The 18,884-nt window shown below is 39.4% G+C and overlaps 6 non-coding genes across 6 annotated transcripts; all 6 read left to right on the top strand.

The window, feature by feature from the left end:
- Nucleotides 1-48: 48 nt before the first annotated feature.
- On the top strand, nucleotides 49-212 carry LOC135019250 (U1 spliceosomal RNA). Its single transcript, XR_010216842.1, has one exon. It is a non-coding gene; the product is annotated as a U1 spliceosomal RNA (small nuclear RNA).
- Nucleotides 213-364: 152 nt separating this feature from the next.
- On the top strand, nucleotides 365-527 carry LOC135019316 (U1 spliceosomal RNA). Its single transcript, XR_010216904.1, has one exon. It is a non-coding gene; the product is annotated as a U1 spliceosomal RNA (small nuclear RNA).
- Nucleotides 528-1,201: 674 nt separating this feature from the next.
- LOC135019219 (U1 spliceosomal RNA) lies at nucleotides 1,202-1,365 on the top strand. Its single transcript, XR_010216812.1, has one exon. It is a non-coding gene; the product is annotated as a U1 spliceosomal RNA (small nuclear RNA).
- Nucleotides 1,366-1,517: 152 nt separating this feature from the next.
- LOC135019280 (U1 spliceosomal RNA) lies at nucleotides 1,518-1,680 on the top strand. Its single transcript, XR_010216869.1, has one exon. It is a non-coding gene; the product is annotated as a U1 spliceosomal RNA (small nuclear RNA).
- Nucleotides 1,681-2,354: 674 nt separating this feature from the next.
- Nucleotides 2,355-2,518, top strand: LOC135019232 (U1 spliceosomal RNA). Its single transcript, XR_010216825.1, has one exon. It is a non-coding gene; the product is annotated as a U1 spliceosomal RNA (small nuclear RNA).
- A 152-nt stretch (nucleotides 2,519-2,670) lies between these two features.
- LOC135019410 (U1 spliceosomal RNA) lies at nucleotides 2,671-2,833 on the top strand. The gene has a single exon (XR_010216976.1). It is a non-coding gene; the product is annotated as a U1 spliceosomal RNA (small nuclear RNA).
- The last annotated feature ends 16,051 nt before the right edge of the window (nucleotides 2,834-18,884 follow it).

The raw sequence follows: 18,884 nt of genomic DNA, 5'->3' as shown, positions 1-18,884 counted from the left end.
GACAGAGATGTGCCTGAGCAGCGGCCCTCCCCAGCCATATCCCAAATCATACTTATTTTGCATAGGAGATACCATTGTTATGAAGATTGTTCTCCCAGGGTGCGGTTCATTCATTGCACTCTAGGTATGCTGACCCCTGTGATTTCCCCAAATGTGGGAAACTCGACTGCATTATTTGTGGTAGTGGTGGACTGTGTTTGTGCTTTCCTCTGGTCAGCTCTGGTAAAAGTCAGATTTCTTTGTCTCAGATCTTCCTCTAGCCTTGTTCTTCTTTCGAGAGTTCCTTTGTGCTGCCTCAGTTGGATCTCCTTCACTTGACAGGGGGGTGCCCGAGCAGCGACCCTCCCCAGCTCTAGCCCAACTCCTACTTACCTGCCAGGTGAGATACTATGATCATGAAGGTGCTTCTCCCAGGGCAAGGCTCACCCATTGCACTCTGGGTGTGCTGCTCCTGCGATTTCCCCAAATGTGGGAAACTTGACTGCATAATTTGTGTTTCCCCTGGTCAGGTCTCGTATAATTCAGATCTCTTTGTCTCAGGTCTCTCTCCAGCCTAGTTTGCTGTCTGTTTCCACTTCTCTTTTCTTCAGCAGCTCCCTTCTATGCCCTTGCGCACTATCCTGACTTCTCCTCCTTTCTGCTTACTTTGTGCCTTCCAACGCACAATGCGAACTACAGGTAGTGCTGCAGGGCCCACAACCTTTTACTTGCCTTACAGAGCAGCTCTGGAGCTGTTACAGTGCCCAGCTGCTGCAAGAAATCAGCTTGAATGCTTCAGGGGCTGGGGCATAGCCAACATGAGCCCCACACCGAAGGAGGGTGGAGGTGTTTAATGCAAACTAGGGGTCAGCCAAGTGCCGCAAAAGGCCACCATGCCCTGCACGCCCCTTTTCTCTTTTCATATGCAGACGAGGGTTGAAGCCAACTTTGACCCACTGCTTGGATGACATCACCATATGCAAATCTATCTGCTGCAGGCCTTCCCCCAGGAATGCTTGCACTAGTTGTTGCATTTGGTTTGTTGTTTGGGGGTGCTTCAGTATTAGGCAGCCTTCTGCCCTCCCATGTTCATCTGAAAATATGTGTTCTCCCTGCAGTTGTTGTCCCCAGATGAGAGTTCCCTTGTGCTGCCTCAGTTGAATCTCCTTTACTTGACAGAGATGTGCCTGAGCAGCGGCCCTCCCCAGCCATATCCCAAATCATACTTATTTTGCATAGGAGATACCATTGTTATGAAGATTGTTCTCCCAGGGTGCGGTTCATTCATTGCACTCTGGGTATGCTGACCCCTGTGATTTCCCCAAATGTGGGAAACTCGACTGCATTATTTGTGGTAGTGGTGGACTGTGTTTGTGCTTTCCTCTGGTCAGCTCTGGTAAAAGTCAGATTTCTTTGTCTCAGATCTTCCTCTAGCCTTGTTCTTCTTTCGAGAGTTCCTTTGTGCTGCCTCAGTTGGATCTCCTTCACTTGACAGGGGGGTGCCCGAGCAGCGACCCTCCCCAGCTCTAGCCCAACTCCTACTTACCTGCCAGGTGAGATACTATGATCATGAAGGTGCTTCTCCCAGGGCAAGGCTCACCCATTGCACTCTGGGTGTGCTGCCCCTGCAATTTCCCCAAATGTGGGAAACTTGACTGCATAATTTGTGTTTCCCCTGGTCGGCTCTCGTATAATTCAGATCTCTTTGTCTCAGGTCTCTCTCCAGCCTAGTTTGCTGTCTGTTTCCACTTCTCTTTTCTTGAGCCCCTCCCTTCTATACCCTTGTGCACTATCCTGACTTCTCCTCCCGTCTGCTTACTTTGTGCCTTCCAATGCACAATGCAAACTACAGGTAGTGCTGCAGGGCCCACACCCTTTTACTTGCCTTACAGAGCAGCTCTGGAGCTGTTACAGTGCCCAGCTGCTGCAAGAAATCAGCTTGAATGCTTCATGGGATGGGGCATGGCCAACATGAGCCCCACACCAAAGGAGGGTGGGGGTGTTTAATGCGATCTAGGGGTCATCCAAGCAGCGCAAAAGGCCGCCATGCCCTGCACGCCCCTTTTCTCTTTTCATATGCAGATGAGGGTTGAAGCCAACTTTGACCCACTGCTTGGATAACATCACCATATGCAAATCCATCTGCTGCAGGCCTTCCCCCAGGAATGCTTGCACTAGTTGTTGCATTTGGTTTGATGTTTGGGGGTGCTTCAGTATTAGGCAGCCTTCTGCCCTCCCATGTTCATCTGAAAATATGTGTTCTCCCTGCAGTTGTTGTCCCCAGATGAGAGTTCCCTTGTGCTGCCTCAGTTGAATTAACTTTACTTGACAGAGATGTGCCTGAGCAGCGGCCCTCCCCAGCCCTATCCCAAATCATACTTATTTTGCATAGGAGACACCATGGTCATGAAGATTGTTCACCCAGGGTGAGGTTCATTCATTGCATTCTGGGTATGCTGACCCCTGTGATTTCCCCAAATGTGGGAAACTCGCATGCATTATTTGTGGTAGTGGGGGACTGTGTTTGTGTTTTCCGCTGGTCAGCTCTGGTAAAAGTCAGATTTCTTTGTCTCAGATCTTCCTCTAGCCTTGTTCTTCTTTCGAGAGTTCCATTGTGCTGCCTCAGTTGGATCTCCTTCACTTGACAGGGGGGTGCCCGAGCAGTGACCCTCCCCAGCTCTAGCCCAACTCCTACTTACCTGCCAGGTGAGATACTATGATCTTGAAGGTGCTTCTCCCAGGGCAAGGCTCACCCATTGCACTCTGGCTGTGCTGCCCCTGCGATTTCCCCAAATGTGGGAAACTTGACTGCATAATTTGTGTTTCCCCTGGTCGGCTCTCGTATAATTCAGATCTCTTTGTCTCAGGTCTCTCTCCAGCCTAGTTTGCTGTCTGTTTCCACTTCTCTTTTCTTGAGCCGCTCCCTTCTATGCCCTTGCGCACTATCCTGACTTCTCCCGTCTGATTACTTTGTGCCTTCCAACGCACAATGCGAACTACAGGTAGTGCTGCAGGGCCCACACCCTTTTATTTGCCTTACAGAGCAGCTCTGGAGCTGTTACAGTGCCCAGCTGCTGCAAGAAATCAGCTTGAATGCTTCAGGGGCTGGGGCATAGTCAACATGAGCCCCACACCGAAGGAGGGTGGAGGTGTTTAATGCGAACTAGGGGTCATCCAAGCGCCGCAAAAGGCCGCCATGCCCTGCATAACCCTTTTCTCTTTTCATATGCAGATGAGGGTTCCAGCCAACTTTGGCCCACTGCTTGGATGGCATCACCGTATGCAAATTCGTCTCCTGCAGACCTTCCCCCAGGAATGCTTGTACTAGTTATTGCATATGGTTTGATATTTGATGGTGCTTCAGTATTAGGCAGCCTTCCGCCCTCCCATGTTCATCTGAAAAGATGTGGTCTCCCTGCAGTTGTTGTCCCCAGACGAGAGTTCCCTTGTGCTTCCTCAGTTGAATCTCCTTAACTTGACGGGGGAGGGGCTGCCCGAGCAGCCACCCTCCCCAGCCCTATCCCAACTCATACTTATTTTGCATATGAGATCTCTATATCATGAAGATTGTTCTCACAGGGTGAGGTTCATCCATTATATTTTAAAATAGGAAGGTTCAAATTACATATTTGAATTGCATCTATGTGCTGGATTCAAATGTCCCCCCCCCCTTCCTTTCTCAATTGTGCCCGTCAGCAGCTATTCTAAGGTTGCTGCCAATGGGTGTGACACATTAATTTCTTCTGTGGGGTACACTGGACTCCACAAGGATTCACATTGGGGTGTAGAGTAGGATCTTGATCTGAGGCACCAACCGGCTCAAAGCTTTTGACTGTTCCCAAGATGCTCAGCGCATTCTCCTCTATAACCCCGCTTCCATGAACAGGGAGCTCAGTTTGTAGTTGTTGCCTTCAGTAGCAGGCCACTTAACAGGGGCCTGCCTCAAGCAGCCTATTCTTAGCTATTAATTTTGACAAGAAAAGAAGAACTTTTTTTATGAGAATCTACAAGGGCTGCAGCAGGCTAGGTCTAATAGACATCTTTACTGCAGCTTCATCACTCCCAGCGGCACTGTATACTCCCGTGCCCTGGTTGCTGGGTCACTGCAGCGGAGGCTCCGGTTTCTTCCTAAGGTCAGTCACACACAATGTAACACCCCGGTATAACAAGTGTGTAAACTATGTGGAACAGGTCAGGGATACCTTGATGGACTATTCCTCCTTCAGCAGCAGCTCTTCTCTATTCCTGGCAGAGAGGCAAGGTTTCCCCAGACACAAAGAAAGGCAGGCAGGGCTTTGTATGAAAGAATAAATGGTTTACCACATAACTCAGAAAAGGAACTGATTACAGTAGGGAAGGGAAAGATTTTATTCAAGCAACTTAAACACAGACACCATATACACTTTAAGTCATTACACAAATGGTAATATAACTAAATCTGAGATTAATACTATGTTGCTTAGTAATAGAAATCAACTTATGCAGACAATATTTAAGTCCCAGATAACATTGGTGTCACTGCAGGGAGTCTCTATGTGCACGTTGGGGCCCGGTTATGTTGTTACATAGTTATATGCAGCTATTGTCTCCTTTAGCTGTGAACAAAATATTGTAGCTCTGTGTAGTAAAGATGATTGTTTAAAACAAACTGGAGCTGCTTCCCATGTAAATCGCTGCATAGGTATAGTAAATATAGGATAATGTCCTTTGCAGTGGAGTAGGTTTCAGTATAAATATGGATTTATCTCACCCAGTCAATAGATGTTTCTGAGGCAGTTTCCCCTCAGATGTAGGCCAGTCAGCATTGGTATAAAGGCTTTATACTCTCCTGTCTCTGACACTTGCTGTGCACTCTCTTGGCTGAGAGTGTCATGGCGTTCTTACTTGTTAATTGCTGCACTTCCACTGCTGTATTTTGCACTACTGCTTACTCTCTCATGCAATTTTCAGCTTATTTGTCTCCCCTCTCTCAGCTGCTCATCTCTGCGTAATGGCGTCGCCAGCTCTTTCCTCACCATGGCTCCAACTGACTTCTCAAACTGCTGTTCAATTTTCTTTTAAATAAACTTTATTTAAAATGGCACAGGCAACTACACTGTTGTCAAAAATGTCCTTGTTGTTATGGGATATCACACGTGCCCCCCCCCCAAAACATGCGTGTCCTCACGCATTTTGGTTTTATCCCTATATAAACTTCTCACTATATCCAGTCACATTCATTAGTGAACACAGATTATGTCTGAAACATTAACATTTATCAACATTTTTAACATCAGTATCTGATAGGTATAATTCCTTTTGTGCTATAGTACATTAACACATGCTCCTGGAGCAATCGGTTGAAATCTGGACAGTATATGGTCTTGAAAAGTTTGTCTAGGAAACCTCAACCCCCCTGCCATGGATGAGTATTGAACTCTTTCTAAACTGTCTTTGGGACATGCTGTACAAAACTGCAGCTGACTATGGTGGTTTTCTGTTTTGCAAGCCCTAGTCTTCTTGCCTCCTTGTCGGTGACAAACCACCTTAGTCTGCTGTAAATACATTTTATGAGCCTCTTCCATTCCATCTTGGGATTCAGTATCACAGCTGGTTTGGGACAATGGATTCTGGAGAGAAAGAGGCAGCAAGGTTCTTCTTACAGAACAGGTTGGACAGTTTCGGCACCATCTCTTGATGTCTTCCCTCATTTCAACCCAAAAGAACTTTTTCCAGATGCTTGTTTCCATCCTTTTGCACCCAGGGTGACCTGACTTGTCGTGATATTCTTCAAGCACATAACAAGCACTTTGTCTTGGAATTACAAGTTGACTGATCCTATAATGAGTATTAGGATCCACACTACATCGAACCAACTGTCCTTTCTCTTCAAACAGCCTTTCTCGCTGTCTCAACAACTTCAGGAGTTCTGGCGAGGATTCTTGCCTTTGTCGCTTGGTCAGGTATTTCCCAATCTTCAGTAAGGCTTTGAGGTGTCTTATCATCTGACTTTTATCTTGCAGGTGGTCAAAACTGGTTCCTTGAATAGGTTGCTCACAGTTTCTAGAACTGGATGCTATATTATTCATGCCTAACATTGAAGCATTCTTTCGGATAATCTGGACACTGGAGATGGGCATTTCTATCATTATTTGGCTAGCCTTATTTTTTTCATGTTCCTCTCTTACAGATAATTCTGTTATCATTCTTCCCTTTTGTTTGGCTATCCCAGGTTGAAGGCCTTGTTTCTCCTGGAGCTTGTCAGTTTGAAACTCTCCTTGGAGTGCTGCTACGAGCTCCTCACAGCAGTTCCGCAACACATTCATGCCCACTATCACTGGAGGCAATCCATCATCTTGGGCAGTGGTGATGATGAAGCCTTGCTGTGGTAGCACTGTTCGTCCGATTTGAATTTCAGCTTCCGAGTATCCTTTGCAAGGGATGCAGTGCCCATTGCTTGCAATCGGGTTTATCAATGTGGAAGTTGACGGAAACATCTGTTCCTCAGTCCAATGCTGCTCAAACTGTGTTGCTTGTATTGTGGTCACTTGTGATCCAGTGTCTAAGAGAGCGGGCATTGAGACTCCATTGATGCAAACTTGAACCACCGGGCTTTGGCTAACATAACGGGTTAACCACATGAATTTGGAGTTTAAATGATCTGGCTGCTCAAATTCTCTCTTAATTTGTCCGCTTCCTTCACAGCTTTGAAAAATGGGTCGCCTTTGGGAGGCAAAGTGGTTGGAAAAAAGTGTCTCCCTGTTTCTATGTAGGTCCCATTGGGAACTGTTCAGTGGTCTCCTCTCCTGGCACCATTCCATTTCTTCATGGAGCAGTGCCTGCTGTCTCTTCAGAATCTGCAGGTCTCTGCGCATCTCTGTCACACCACGTGTCAGTTCAGCCAGCAGACTTCGTAACTCACTAGAAGAGTCAAATATGCATGTCTTTGAACATGGCACTGTCACTCCTTTTACTGTAGGTGGGTAAGTAGCTCCTTTAAAACTTGACTCCTGGGCATCAGAATTCTCTTGATACCGTGGCATCTCTGGAATAGACTCTTGTGGAACAGCCCCTGAAGTAAGACTGGAGCCTAGAACTTTAATCGCAGCCTCTTTAAAATCCAGGAATGTGCTTCCAGGCTTCTGCAATCTCAATAGTCGCAGCTGAGTTTTACAAATTCGCCCCTTGCACCTTCAGTGAACTGGTCCAATAACATTTTCTCTTTGTCATGCACTTGCTCAGGGTCTGCTTGCTGAACATCTCTGAGTGCTTCCTGCAAGCTGAGGGCATAGCCCCGTAGTGACTCTCCTGGTTGTTGCTTTCGAGCAAAGAAGTGCATTTTAAGTTCTGACACTGTCCTTGTGTCAAATGTGGTAGCAAGCCTGTTGAGGATCTGGTCCACAGTCTTCTTCTCTTCAGTAGGCCAGGAAGTAACCTCTCTAAGTGCAAGCCCTTTCAACTGTCCCATCAAGATCTCCACCTTTTGCTGCTCTTTCAGCAGGTACAGACGAAACAAAGACTGCAGTAGTATCCTCATCAGTTTATTTTTGTCAATTACCATTTTAATAATCGGGTAAAGAAAATTAAGTGGATTTTTGAAAGAAAACAATACTGTCAATATACTATTAAAACAAATTAAAATGGTAAAAGTTATTGTACTTTAAGTAAAAATAAAAGAGCAAAAATATCAATCCCAGTTTTGGATTACTTTAATTAACAAAAAAAAATGCATATAGCAGAGGATAGTTTCAATCTGCCTACCTCTGGGCTATGGACCCAGCATGCTTCCATTACAGTACTCTGCTGCACATGTAATTGCAAGAGATCCTGAAGCACTCACTCATCATGGGAAAGTACCAATGTGTTTCTTCATTGGTTGATGGAAGAAACATCTTACAAAAACTCTCCAGATTATTGACTATTTAAAGTTTTTCTTGGAAACGTTCTAGATGAATGCTTATCAGCCTTTGTCAGTATGTACTTTTGCAAAGTGTCGCTGTGGCGCAATCAGTTAGTGTGTATGGCTATTAACCAAAAGGTTGGTGGTTCAATCCCACCCAGGGACGTAATTGACCTTGTTATCAGATTTTGGTGATCTTTAAGTAGACAAGTCAAAATTTCAAAAACCCCTGTTATGGTGTAGGGTACCTGGCCTTCTCTGATGTAATCAGAGTTAGATTTGATTCAGTGATTTTATAAAAACAGCTAGGAAGCACAATTTAGCAGTGGTTTGCAGAGAAAAAGAAATATGCTGGAAAAAAAATCCAATTGAGTGATTAAACAGCTCTTCGTTTTCTGGCTTTACTTTTATGCTAACAAATTTGTACTCTGAAAAGTGTCCACAAAGCCAAATATCTGATTAACATCTTTGTAGGAATGGTTTTTCACCTATTACTAAATTAAACTTGCTTCATTGGAAAGGCAGCAAGATGCATCCTCATTTCAATATCTACTGAAATAATACAGGTTGACACCAGGAAACATTAACGCCACTGCATCCTTGCTGCTTTCTCATGTGGAAGTCTGTTTAATGTGAAAACAAGGTGATATCTAATTAGCACACAGGTAAGGAATTAAGAAAATCTTTATTTAAGGGTGAAGATGTTTCTCACAAAATCGTTGCCCCAATGCATCATTGAAATTCAAGCTGGAAAGATGATTTTAATACATCACTTGTACATTTTATATTGCTCTTCTGGTGACAATGTAGTTTGTTTTTGTCAATTACCATTTTAATAATCGGGTAAAGAAAATTAAGTGGATTTTTGAAAGAAAACAATACTGTCAATATACTATTAAAACAAATTAAAATGGTAAAAGTTATTGTACTTTAAGTAAAAATAAAAGCTAAAATATCAATCCCAGTTTTGGATTACTTTAATGAACAAAAAAAAATGCATATAGCAAAGGATAGTTTCAATCTGCCTACCTCTGGGTTATGGACCCAGCATGCTTCCATTACAGTACTCTGCTGCACATGTAAGTGCAAGAGATCCTGAAGCACTCACTCATCATGCGAAAGTACCAATGTGTTTCTTCATTGGTTGCTGGAAGAAACATCTTACAAAAACTCTCCAGATTATTGACTTTTTAAAGTTTTTCTAGGAAACGTTCTAGATGAATGCTTATTAGTCTTTGTCAGTATTTACTTTTTGCAAAGTGTCTCTGTGGCGCAATCGGTTAGTGTGTTCAGCTATTAATCAAAAGGTTGGTGGTTCAATCCCACCCAGGGACGTGATTGACCTTGTGATCAGATTTTGGTGATATTTAAGTAGACAAGTCAAAATTGCAAACCCCCTCTTATGGTGTAGGGTACCTGGCCTTCTCTGATGTAATCAGAGTTAGATTTAATTAAGTGATTTTATAAAAAAAACAGCTAGGAAGCACAATTTAGCAGTGGGTTGCAGAGAAAAAGAAAAATGCTGGCAGAAAAATCCAATTGAGTGATTAAACAGCTCTTCATTTTCTGGCTTTATTTTTATGATAACAAATTTGTTCTCTGAAAAGTGTCCACAAAGCCAAGTATCTGATTAACATCTTTGTAGGGATGGTTTTTCACCTATTACTAAATTAAACTTGCTTCATTGGAAAGGCAGCAAGATGTATCCTCATTTCAATATCTACGGAAATAATACAGGTTGACACCATGAAACATTAACGCCACTGCATCTTTGCTGTTTTCTCATGTGGAAGTCTGTTTAATGTGAAAACAAGGTGATCTCTAATTAGCACACAGGTAAGGAATTAAGAAAATCTTTATTTAAGGGTGAAGATGTTTCTCACAAAATCGTTGCCCCAATGCATCATTGAAATCCAAGCTGGAAAGATGATTTTAATATATTACTTGAACATTTTATATTGCTCTTCTGGTGATAATGTAGTTTGTTTTTGTCAATTACCATTTTAATAATCGGGTAAAGAAAATTAAGTGGATTTTTGAAAGAAAACAATACTGTCAATATAATATTAAAACAAATTAAAATGGTAAAAGTTATTGTACTTTAAGTAAAAATAAAAGAGCAAAAATATCAATCCCAGTTTTGGATTACTTTAATTAACAAAAAAAAAAATGCATATAGCAGAGGATAGTTTCAATCTGCCTACCTCTGGGTTATGGACCCAGCATGCTTCCATTACAGTACTCTGCTGCACATGTAAGTGCAAGAGATCCTGAAGCACTCACTCATCATGGGAAAGTACCAATGTGTTTCTTCATTGGTTGATGGAAGAAACATCTTACAAAAACTCTCCACATTATTGACTTTTTAAAATGTTTCTAGGAATCGTTCTAGATGAATGCTTATTAGCCTTTGTCAGTATGGACTTTTGCAAAGTGTTGCTGTGGTGCAATCAGTTACTGCGTAAGGCTATTAACCAAAAGGTTGGTTGTTCAATCCCACCCAGGGACGTAATTGACCTTGTTATCAGATTTTGGTGATCTTTATGTAGACAAGTCAAAATTTCGAAAACCCCTGTTATGGTGTAGGGTACCTGGCCTTCTCTGATGTAATCAGAGTTAGATTTGATTCAGTGATTTTATAAAAACAGCTAGGAAGCACAATTTAGCAGTGGGTTGCAGAGAAAAAGAAATATGCTGGCAAAAAAATCCAATTGAGTGATTAAATAGCTCTTCATTTTCTGGCTTTATTTTTATGCTAACAAATTTGTTCTCTGAAAAGTGTCCACAAAGCCAAGTATCTGATTAACATCTTTGTAGGGATGGTTTTTCACCTATTACCAAATTAAACTTGCTTCATTGGAAAGGCAGCAAGGTGCATCCTCATTTCAATATCTACTGAAATAATACAGGTTGACACCAGGAAACATTAACGCCACTGCATCCTTGCTGCTTTCTCATGTGGAAGTCTGTTTAATGTGAAAACAAGGTGATATCTAATTAGCACACAGGTAAGGAATTAAGAAAATCTTTATTTAAGGGTGAAGATGTTTCTCACAAAATCGTTGCCCCAATGCATCATTGAAATTCAAGCTGGAAAGATGATTTTAATATATCATTTGTACATTTTGTATTGCTCTTCTGGTGACAATGTAGTTTGTTTTTGTCAATTACCATTTTAATAATCGGGTAAAGAAAATTAATTGGATTTTTGAAAGAAAACAATACTGTCAATATACTATTAAAACAAATTAAAATGGTAAAAGTTATTGTACTTTAAGTAAAAATAAAAGAGCAAACATATCAATCCCAGTTTTGGATTACTTTAATTAACAAAAAAAAATGCATATAGCAGAGGATAGTTTCAATCTGCCTACCTCTGGGTTATGGACCCAGCATGCTTCCATTACAGTACTCTGCTGCACATGTAAGTGCAAGAGATCCTGAAGCACTCACTCATCATGGGAAAGTACCAATGTGTTTCTTCATTGGTTGATGGAAGAAACATCTTACAAAAACTCTCCACATTATTGACTTTTTAAAATGTTTCTAGGAATCGTTCTAGATGAATGCTTATTAGCCTTTGTCAGTATGGACTTTTGCAAAGTGTTGCTGTGGCGCAATCAGTTACTGTGTAAGGCTAATAACCAAAAGGTTGGTGGTTCAATCCCACCCAGGGACGTAATTGACCTTGTTATCAGATTTTGGTGATCTTTATGTAGACAAGTCAAAATTTCAAACCCCCTCTTATGGTGTAGGGTACCTGGCCTTCTCTGATGTAATCAGAGTTAGATTTGATTCAGTGATTTTATAAAAACAGCTAGGAAGCACAATTTAGCAGTGGGTTGCAGAGAAAAAGAAATATGCTGGCAAAAAAATCCAATTGAGTGATTAAACAGCTCTTCATTTTCTGGCTTTATTTTTATGCTAACAAATTTGTTCTCTGAAAAGTGTCCACAAAGCCAAGTTTCTGATTAACACCTTTGTAGGGATGGTTTTTCACCTATTACTAAATTAAACTTGCTTCATTGGAAAGGCTGCAAGATGCATCCTCATTTGAATATCTACTGAAATAATACAGGTTGACACCAGGAAACATTAACGCCACTGCATCCTTGCTGCTTTCTCATGTGGAAGTCTGTTTAATGTGAAAACAAGGTGATATCTAATTAGCACACAGGTAAGGAATTAAGAAAATCTTTATTTAAGGGTGAAGATGTTTCTCACAAAATCGTTGCCCCAATGCATCATTGAAATTCAAGCTGGAAAGATTATTTTAATATATCACTTGTACATTTTGTATTGCTCTTCTGGTGACAATGTAGTTTGTTTTTGTCAATTACCATTTTAATAATCGGGTAAAGAAAATTAAGTGGATTTTTGAAAGAAAACAATACTGTCAATATACTATTAAAACAAATGAAAATGGTAAAAGTTATTGTACTTTAAGTAAAAATAAAAGAGCAAAAATATCAATCCCAGTTTTGGATTACTTTAATTAACAAAAAAAAACGCATATAGCAGAGGATAGTTTCAATCTGCCTACCTCTGGGTTATGGACCCAGCATGCTTCCATTACAGTCCTCTGCTGCACATGTAAGTGCAAGAGATCCTGAAGCACTCACTCATCATGGGAAAGTACCAATGTGTTTCTTCATTGGTTGATGGAAGAAACATCTTACAAAAACTCTCCACATTATTGACTTTTTAAAATGTTTCTAGGAATCGTTCTAGATGAATGCTTATTAGCCTTTGTCAGTATGGACTTTTGCAAAGTGTTGCTGTGGCGCAATCAGTTACTGTGTAAGGCTATTAACCAAAAGGTTGGTAGTTCAATCCCACCCAGGGATGTAATTGACCTTGTTATCAGATTTTGGTGATCTTTATGTAGACAAGTCAAAATTTCGAAAACCCCTGTTATGGTGTAGGGTACCTGGCCTTCTCTGATGTAATCAGAGTTAGATTTGATTCAGTGATTTTATAAAAACAGCTAGGAAGCACAATTTAGCAGTGGGTTGCAGAGAAAAAGAAATATGCTGGCAAAAAAATCCAATTGAGTGATTAAATAGCTCTTCATTTTCTGGCTTTATTTTTATGCTAACAAATTTGTTCTCTGAAAAGTGTCCACAAAGCCAAGTATCTGATTAACATCTTTGTAGGGATGGTTTTTCACCTATTACTAAATTAAACTTGCTTCATTGGAAAGGCAGCAAGATGCATCCTCATTTCAATATCTACTGAAATAATACAGGTTGACACCAGGAAACATTAACGCCACTGCATCCTTGCTGCTTTCTCATGTGGAAGTCTGTTTAATGTGAAAACAAGGTGATATCTAATTAGCACACAGGTAAGGAATTAAGAAAATCTTTATTTAAGGGTGAAGATGTTTCTCACAAAATCGTTGCCCCAATGCATCATTGAAATTCAAGCTGGAAAGATGATTTTAATATATCATTTGTACATTTTGTATTGCTCTTCTGGTGACAATGTAGTTTGTTTTTGTCAATTACCATTTTAATAATCGGGTAAAGAAAATTAATTGGATTTTTGAAAGAAAACAATACTGTCAATATACTATTAAAACAAATGAAAATGGTAAAAGTTATTGTACTTTAAGTAAAAATAAAAGAGCAAAAATATCAATCCCAGTTTTGGATTACTTTAATTAACAAAAAAAAATGCATATAGCAGAGGATAGTTTCAATCTGCCTACCTCTGGGTTATGGACCCAGCATGCTTCCATTACAGTACTCTGCTGCACATGTAAGTGCAAGAGATCCTGAAGCACTCACTCATCATGGGAAAGTACCAATGTGTTTCTTCATTGGTTGATGGAAGAAACATCTTACAAAAACTCTCCACATTATTGACTTTTTAAAATGTTTCTAGGAATCGTTCTAGATGAATGCTTATTAGCCTTTGTCAGTAAGGACTTTTGCAAAGTGTTGCTGTGGCGCAATCAGTTACTGTGTAAGGCTATTAACCAAAAGGTTGGTGGTTCAATCCCACCCAGGGACGTAATTGACCTTGTTATCAGATTTTGGTGATCTTTATGTAGACAAGTCAAAATTTCAAACCCCCTCTTATGGTGTAGGGTACCTGGCCTTCTCTGATGTAATCAGAGTTAGATTTGATTCAGTGATTTTATAAAAACAGCTAGGAAGCACAATTTAGCAGTGGGTTGCAAAGAAAAAGAAATATGCTGGCAAAAAAATCCAATTGAGTGATTAAACAGCTCTTCATTTTCTGGCTTTATTTTTATGCTAACAAATTTGTTCTCTGAAAAGTGTCCACAAAGCCAAGTTTCTGATTAACACCTTTGTAGGGATGGTTTTTCACCTATTACTAAATTAAACTTGCTTCATTGGAAAGGCAGCAAGATGCATCCTCATTTGAATATCTACTGAAATAATACAGGTTGACACCAGGAAACATTAACGCCACTGCATCCTTGCTGCTTTCTCATGTGGAAGTCTGTTTAATGTGAAAACAAGGTGATATCTAATTAGCACACAGGTAAGGAATTAAGAAAATCTTTATTTAAGGGTGAAGATGTTTCTCACAAAATCGTTGCCCCAATGCATCATTGAAATTCAAGCTGGAAAGATGATTTTAATATATCACTTGTACATTTTGTATTGCTCTTCTGGTGACAATGTAGTTTGTTTTTGTCAATTACCATTTTAATAATCGGGTAAAGAAAATTAAGTGGATTTTTGAAAGAAAACAATACTGTCAATATACTATTAAAACAAATGAAAATGGTAAAATTTATTGTACTTTAAGTAAAAATAAAAGAGCAAAAATATCAATCCCAGTTTTGGATTACTTTAATTAACAAAAAAAAACGCATATAGCAGAGGATAGTTTCAATCTGCCTACCTCTGGGCTATGGACCCAGCATGCTTCCATTACAGTACTCTGCTGCACATGTAATTGCAAGAGATCCTGAAGTACTCACTCATCATGGGAAAGTACCAATGTGTTTCTTCATTGGTTGATGGAAGAAACATCTTACAAAAACTCTCCAGATTATTGACTATTTAAAGTTTTTCTAGGAAACGTTCTAGATGAATGCTTATTAGCCTTTGTCAGTATGTACTTTTGCAAAGTGTCACTGTGGTGCAATCAGTTAGTGTGTACGGCTATTAACCAAAAGGTTGGTGGTTCAATCCCACCCAGGGATGTAATTGACCTTGTTATCAGATTTTGGTGATCTTTAAGTAGACAAGTCAAAATTTCAAAAACCCCTGTTATGGTGTAGGGTACCTGGCCTTCTCTGATGTAATCAGAGTTAGATTTGATTCAGTGATTTTATAAAAACAGCTAGGAAGCACAATTTAGCAGTGGTTTGCAGAGAAAAAGAAATATGCTGGCAAAAAAATCCAATTGAGTGATTAAACAGCTCTTCATTTTCTGGCTTTATTTTTATGCTAACAAATTTGTTCTCTGAAAAGTGTCCACAAAGCCAAGTATCTGATTAACATCTTTGTAGGGATGGTTTTTCACCTATTACTAAATTAAACTTGCTTCATTGGAAAGGCAGCAAGATGCATCCTCATTTCAATATCTACTGAAATAATACAGGTTGACACCAGGAAACATTAACGCCACTGCATCCTTGCTGCTTTCTCATGTGGAAGTCTGTTTAATGTGAAAACAAGGTGATATCTAATTAGCACACAGGTAAGGAATTAAGAAAATCTTTATTTAAGGGTGAAGATGTTTCTCACAAAATCGTTGCCCCAATGCATCATTGAAATTCAAGCTGGAAAGATGATTTTAATATATCACTTGTACATTTTGTATTGCTCTTCTGGTGACAATGTAGTTTGTTTTTGTCAATTACCATTTTAATAATAGGGTAAAGAAAATTAAGTGGATTTTTGAAAGAAAACAATACTGTCAATATACTATTAAAACAAATTAAAATGGTAAAAGTTATTGTACTTTAAGTAAAAATAAAAGAGCAAAAATATCAATCCCAGTTTTGGATTACTTTAATTAACAAAAAAAAAATGCATATAGCAGAGGATAGTTTCAATCTGCCTACCTCTGGGTTAAGGGGCCCAGCATGCTTCCATTGCAGTACTCTGCTGCACATGTAAGTGCAAGAGATCCTGAAGCACTCACTCATCATGGGAAAGTACCAATGCGTTTCTTCATTGGTTGATGGAAGAAACATCTTACAAAAACTCTCCAGATTATTGACTTTTTAAAGTTTTCTAGGAAACGTTCTAGATGAATGCTTATTAGCCTTTGTCAGTATGTACTTTTGCAAAGTGTCTCTGTGGTGTAATCGGTTAGTGTGTTTGGTTATTAACCAAAGGGTTGGTAGTTCAATCCCACCCAGGGATGTTATTTACCTTGTCATCAGATTTTGGTGATCTTTAAGTAGACAAGTCAAAATTTCAAACCCCCTCTTATGGTGTAGGGTACCTGGCCTACTCTGATGTAATCAGAGTTAGATTTGATTAAGTGATTTTATCAAAAAACAGCTAGGAAGCACAATTTAGCAGTGGTTTGCAGAGAAAATGAAATATGCTGGCAGAAAAATCCAATTGAGTGATTAAACAGCTCTTCATTTTCTGGCTTTATTTTTATGCTAACTAATTTGTTCTCTGAAAAGTGTCCACAAAGCCAAGTATCGGATTAACATCTTTGTAGGGATGGTTTTTCACCTATTACTAAATTAAACTTGCTTCATTGGAAAGGCAGCAAGATGCATCCTCATTTCAATATCTACTGAAATAATACAGGTTGACACCAGGAAACATTAACGCCACTGCATCCTTGCTGCTTTCTCATGTGGAAGTCTGTTTAATGTGAAAACAAGGTGATATCTAATTAGCACACAGGTAAGGAATTAAGAAAATCTTTATTTAAGGGTAAGATGTTTCTCACAAAATCGTTGCCCCAATGCATCATTGAAATTCAAGCTGGAAAGATGATTTTAATATATCACTTGTACATTTTGTATTGCTCTTCTGGTGACAATGTAGTTTGTTTTTGTCAATTACCATTTTAATACTCGGGTAAAGAAAATTAAGTGGATTTTTGAAAGAAAACAATACTGTCTATATACTATTAAAACAAATTAAAAAGGTAAAAGTTATTGTACTTTAAGTAAAATAAAAAGAGCAAAAATATCAATCCCAGTTTTGGATTACTTTAATTAACAAAAAAAATGCATATAGCAGAGGATAATTTCAATCTGCCTACCTCTGGGTTATGGACCCAGCATGCTTCCATTACAGTACTCTGCTGCACATGTAAGTGCAAGAGATCCTGAAGCACTCACTCATCATGGGAAAGTACCAATGTGTTTCTTCATTGGTTGATGGAAGAAACATCTTACAAAAACTCTCCAGATTATTGACTATTTAAAGTTTTTCTAGGAAACGTTCTAGATGAATGCTTATTAGCCTTTGTCAGTATGTACTTTCACAAAGTGTCGCTGTAGCGCAATCAGTTAGTGTGTACGGCTATTAACCAAAAAGTTGGTGGTTCAATCCCACCCAGGGACGTAATTGACCTTGTGATCAGATTTTGGTGATATTTAAGTAGACAAGTCAAAATTTCAAACCCTCTCTTATGGTGTAGGGTACCTGGCCTACTCTGATGTAATCAGTTAGATTTGATTAAGTGATTTTATGAAAAAAAACAGCTAGGAAGCACAATTTAGCAGTGGGTTGCAGAGAAAAAGAAATATGCTGGCAGAAAAATCCAATTGAGTGATTAAACAGCTCTTCATTTTCTGGCTTTATTTTTATGCTAACAAATTTGTTCTCTGAAAAGAGTCCACAAAGCCAAGTATCTGATTAACACCTTTGTAGGGATGGTTTTTCACCTATTACTAAATTAAACATGCTTCATTGGAAAGGCAGCAATATGCATCCTCATTTCAATATCTACTGAAATAATACAGGTTGACACCAGGAAACATTAACGCCACTGCATCCTTGCTGCTTTCTCATGTGGAAGTCTGTTTAATGTGAAAACAAGGTGATATCTAATTAGCACACAGGTAAGGAATTAAGAAAATCTTTATTTAAGTGTGAAGAGGTTTCTCACAAAATCGTTGCCCCAATGCATCATTGAAATTCAAGCTGGAAAGATGATTTTAATATATCACTTGTACATTTTGTATTGCTCTTCTGGTGACAATGTAGTTTGTTTTTGTCAATTACCATTTGAATAATAGGGTAAAGAAAATTAAGTGGATTTTTGAAAGAAAACAATACTGTCAATATACTATTAAAACAAATTAAAATAATAAAAGTTATTGTACTTTAAGTAAAAATAAAAGAGCAAAAATATCAATCCCAGTTTTGGATTACTTTAATTAACAAAAAAAAAATGCATATAGCAGAGGATAGTTTCAATCTGCCTACCTCTGGGTTATGGGCCCAGCATGCTTCCATTGCAGTACTCTGCTGCACATGTAAGTGCAAGAGATCCTGAAGCACTCACTCATCATGGGAAAGTACCAATGTGTTTCTTCATTGGTTGATGGAAGAAACATCTTACAAAAACTCTCCAGATTATTGACTTTTTAAAGTTTTTCTAGGAAACGTTCTAGATGAATGCTTATTAGCCTTTGTCAGTATATACTTTTGCAATGTGTCTCTGTGGCGCAATCAGTTAGCGTGTTCGGTTATTAACCAAAAGGTTGGTGGTTCAATCCTACCCAGGGACGTAATTTACCTTGTTATCAGATTTTGGTGATCTTTAAGTAGACAAGTCAAAATTTCAAACCCCCTCTTATGGTGTAGGGTACCTGGCCTTCTCTGATGTAATCAGAGTTAGATTTGATTAAGTGATTTTATAAAAGAACAGCTAGGAAGCACAACTTAGCAGTGGGTTGCAGAGAAAAAGAAATACGCTTGCAGAAAAATCCAATTGAGTGATTAAACAGCTCTTCATTTTCTGGCTTTATTTTTATGCTAACAAATTTGTTCTCTGAAAAGTGTCCACAAAGCCAAGTATCTGATTAACACCTTTGTAGGGATGGTTTTTCACCTAT

Source organism: Pseudophryne corroboree, unplaced genomic scaffold (genome assembly GCF_028390025.1).
Source record: "Pseudophryne corroboree isolate aPseCor3 unplaced genomic scaffold, aPseCor3.hap2 scaffold_334, whole genome shotgun sequence".
Classification (NCBI taxonomy): Eukaryota; Metazoa; Chordata; class Amphibia; order Anura; family Myobatrachidae; genus Pseudophryne; species Pseudophryne corroboree.
The sequence above is the reverse complement of the archived record's forward strand: the minus strand, read 5'-3'. Positions and strand labels throughout refer to the sequence as shown.